Source organism: Bidens hawaiensis, unplaced genomic scaffold, assembly GCF_021521415.1.
Source record: "Bidens hawaiensis isolate Kalapana, Puna unplaced genomic scaffold, B.hawaiensis_p1.1 tig00054134_1, whole genome shotgun sequence".
NCBI classification, from domain to species: domain Eukaryota; kingdom Viridiplantae; phylum Streptophyta; class Magnoliopsida; order Asterales; family Asteraceae; genus Bidens; species Bidens hawaiensis.
In genome coordinates, this window is record NW_027499761.1 from 80569 (window position 1) to 85044 (window position 4476).

Below are 4476 nucleotides of genomic sequence, written 5' to 3' on the forward strand. Positions count from 1 at the left end.
TGATAAGTCCAAGAAGATTGAAGTCTACTCGGTGAATATTTTACTTGGTAAAATATTCTTTAAGTAAAGTCTACCCGGAAAGTGATTCCGAGTACACTTCTATGTTTACCAAGTCTGAAGGAAGGCCGAGTACACTGCGTACTCGGAGACTGAAGTTTAATGAAAAGCCTACCCGGAAGACTTGTTTTACACTTAGTATATTTTTTAATATGTAAATTGAATATGTACTATCGGATAGGGTTTCTAGAAGGAATGACAGCTGTCTTAGGTTGGCAGGCCTATAAATAGAATAATTAGGGCACGCCGCCAAAGGAAAAAAATGAGAGAGAGCACAATACGGATAAGACCGACACATTAATTTAGAGAATATTGTGTGTGACGGCTGTCTTAGGATTCCTTCCAAAACCCTAAATCGATTATCCTTTTGTATGATTAACGTTATATAAATGGAAATTATTTGAAGTGAATCCTTCGTGTGCCTTCCGTATTTGAATATTCATTGCAACCGTATGTTTGTTATTGATTCCGCCTTTAACAAACGGTCATCTTTCTAAATATAGTAACCCGTCATTAACTCTCTTGTCGACACGATTAATTTTGTGTGAGTTATGACATGATTAATTAAAGATCTGAGACGAATCGAACATTAAAAGTAGGGACCTGACACCTTTCCTAATGTCATGTCACCTCAATGATGTCAATTTAAGTTGGCAAGTAGTTTCGTAAAGTAGAAAGATTATGATTGACTTCGATTTCTCAAATACCAATTCTAACAACTTCGGGTGGTTGTAGTTAACCCACAAAACCTCCCCTTGGTTGATTTAAGTAGGTTATACTTACACATTCCATTAACATATGATTTCTTTAACTAGCATGATATCCTAAGCAAAGCCATTTTCGGATTACCAAAACTTAGAGAAATACATCATAACTTATATCTCATCATTTCTAAGTACAATATAAGGATCCATGTTTCGATAATGTATCAAAGAATTTCTATCTTTCAAGAACATGAATCGATCATGAACGATTGCCAATAGAATTGACAACCACCAACTTTGAATTAGTGATTTAAGATGGTGAAACATTTCTCATCAAAAGATAATTGTAAGATAACCATGTACTTTACTAGACTATACCACATGTTTTAAATAATCATCAAGTAAAACAAAGCTTCTTCATAGATTTTATATGGTAAAAGGAGTTTAGCTCATAATGAGCATGATGATAAACATTAAGATGAATGATGATAACAAATACATGATTAAACTTTGAACAATCTAACCAAATGTAGATGAATCTTTCTTAATGATGATGATGATGATGATGGATGATGATGATGGTTGATGGTGATGACCCCCAAGCCTTCAAACTCTTCACTAAATCTTCTATGTGAGTATTAGTGTGTGTTTTTATAAGAGAAAACCGGATAGAATTCTTTTCAAGGCACACTCTTCAAATGGCACAAGAGCCACTATTTACAGGCTGTCTAGAGAAAGAAGCATGGCCCCGTGCTTTATTTAGCACGGCCTCGTGTCTATGTGTCCCAGTTGCATGTTGTTAGATCGTATATGATGACTCACCACGACCCCGTGCTTCCTGAGGCACGGCCCCGTTTCTTTTTATGACATGTGCTAATTTCATTTTGTCATTTCTGAAAGGTGACCACGGCCCCGTGCTTTTGTTCCCAGTTTTTTGTCTTTTCTTGTAGATTTTTGTCTTTTCTGGTGTTCAGAAGCATGGGGGCGTGTTTCTTGAGGCATGGGGGCGTGTTTCTTTGTTTTTCTTGTGTTTTCTTCTATTTTTCTCTGTCTTTTCGCTTGTTTCTTCGTTTGGGTCTTGTTTTTACTTGAAATTACATTTTATTATGATAAGTAGCCTTTTATGCTATGTTATTTAATAAAAATTGCAGTTTTTAGAGATTATTTGATGCCGAAAAAATGTATAATTTTATATACATCAGTTATATCTCTCTTAAGCAAGAAACGCCATAGCTAGAACTGCGTGCTCAAAGTCACAGTTGCTTATCTCTTTTCTGCAAGAAACACCATAGTTGCAACAATATTCAATGCATAACAATCAAAAGAAATAACATTTAAGTAGTACAACTCTGATATTCCAACTAAAGCTATGAACAACATAGTAACAAAAATGAAAGGCTTTTGGCTGCAAATTAATAACTATATTATGCCTTTAAGCAACACTAATTATCTACCTTTTAAAGGTTGATTAATTTGGTTTAGTAAGAAGAACTGAAACAAAGCCATCCCAGCTTTAGACAAACAAAGATGTAGAGAATTGAACAATACCCATATGATTTATAAACAGAAAATGCTAATTTGAGTTTTTACATATTGTGGCTCAAACTGTCTTGGCATCGGAGCAATAGTACTCAGCCGCGATGGATGCAATGAAGGTTGCAAGTGCAGAACAGAGGTTTATCTTACACTTACCGTCCAGTGACTGCCATGCCAACTTGCAGAGAATCTCAAATCTTGAGACAATTTTTTGGTCGAACCACATTTAGTCGTGACAACCAAGAATACAAAGCTTTGACAATACGCATCTTAGATGACAATCCTCCATCATCATCAATTACTATACCAGAAAAACTACAAAATCATGTAACATGAAACCGTAGCAATCATCATAACAAAATCACAACATATCATAAGATAAGGAAGGAAGTAATTAAAGCCACGGGCCATAAACACATGCAATAAAGAAAATGTAAAGCAACGGCTACCTTAGGCGTCATCGAACAACCGCCGGCAACGGAAAAACGCCGCTACCATAGGCGTTGTTGAACAGCCAGCGATAACAGGAAAACCACAAAATACAGAGACGACACCAACAACAGGTAACAAAGCAGAGCTAACCCAGCTGCCACCATCAACGCCGTTAAACGGCAGACGGTATTCTGTTGCAATAGGCGTCGTCGACCGATCGGCGGCAACGTAAAACCCAAAAACACTTAGACCAAACACATCACAGTACCATCGACAACCGCAAACAGCTGAGATGATTAGATGTTGCCGGATGAGAAAAACGATGGAGATTGAAGGAGGATCATACCTGGTTGTAGAGAGAGAATGTGAGCAGTGTAAAAGGAAGGTGAAAAGTGAAAACCGACGGCTGAGATTAGTTTACATATACACGTGTCGTGAGGTGAACAAAAATTTTCATGAATAGTAACTATGTGAGAGGGTTGAAATGTTAGTGTATATATATATATATATATATATATATATATATATATATATATATAATGATCCAAAATAATAAAATTAATAATAAATTAAAGTAATAAATAGCTTTCATAAGAACACACTCGATCATCAAAGTCCCGAACCTTTATCTAGTTTTAGATTCGTTTTTCAATTCGTATTTATTTTTCGCAATTATTGTAATTAGGATTTCTCATCGGTAATTCCTGAAGAGCGTGATTCATCGCTTGCTTGTCGAATTATTCATGCTTTGCTTAAAATGCTAATGTGAGTACTTCACTCCCCTTTTTACTTATTTAAAATATTTTGGTGACATATGCATACGTTATCTATTTACCTATTATATAGTATTCAACTACAACTGTTAATCCTTGTGTGTATATTAGTTTATGTCTAACTTGCTATTTGCTTACTTGTTTTGTTTCACCGCTTCGGAGAGGTCCGTCATTAATAGTATGATCATACGATCGTCGTAGTGGCCAGCGTCCATTCGCATGACAATGGTTTCACCGACAACCCATCTTTGGTAACCAATGCCCGATTCGCATGGCAACGGTTTAGCCCTTTCTTTATTATCAGTGTGAATTTTTTATATGCTATGGCTTAATTGTTTATCTCACATGAACAATTTGCGTTTTCTGTTATATATTATTACTGTAGTTTCATAATCTAGTGTTTTACTCACTCAACCATGTGTTGACAAAATTATTTCTATTTTATGCGCATATGCAGGTTATCGTATGAATTGAATGCAAGTTGGTAAAGACTTAGTGATGAACTTAAGTTAGAAGAGTTTTAATCAAGATCATTAGAAATATAAATTTGTATTTGTTGTATTTATGGATTATGTTCTTGTTTGTATTTGATTTATTTGAAAATTTAATTAAATTTAATAGATATTGTCACATGTAATATTGCATGATAGTACCTTGGGAGCTGTGAGCAAACAACTCACGCCTCGGCATTTCCGTCTTAGATTGGGGTGTGACGCTCGCTAACGGAACACTAACGACGTTAGTAGAGATGCCGATGTGGACGTTACGTGCTTGATCTGGCCTGCTTACATGGAAATTACCCTAAAAATTAAAAATAAAAACTAGACACACAAGCGGCAGAAAAGAATATAACACGTCTGTCTGGTGACGGAAAACGACACTAATCTGGTGGCACTCAAGGTACATGACATCGCTACTGGTATTCTAGACCAGATTGGTCGTTCATGAATCGGCTCAGGTCTAAATGATTACAA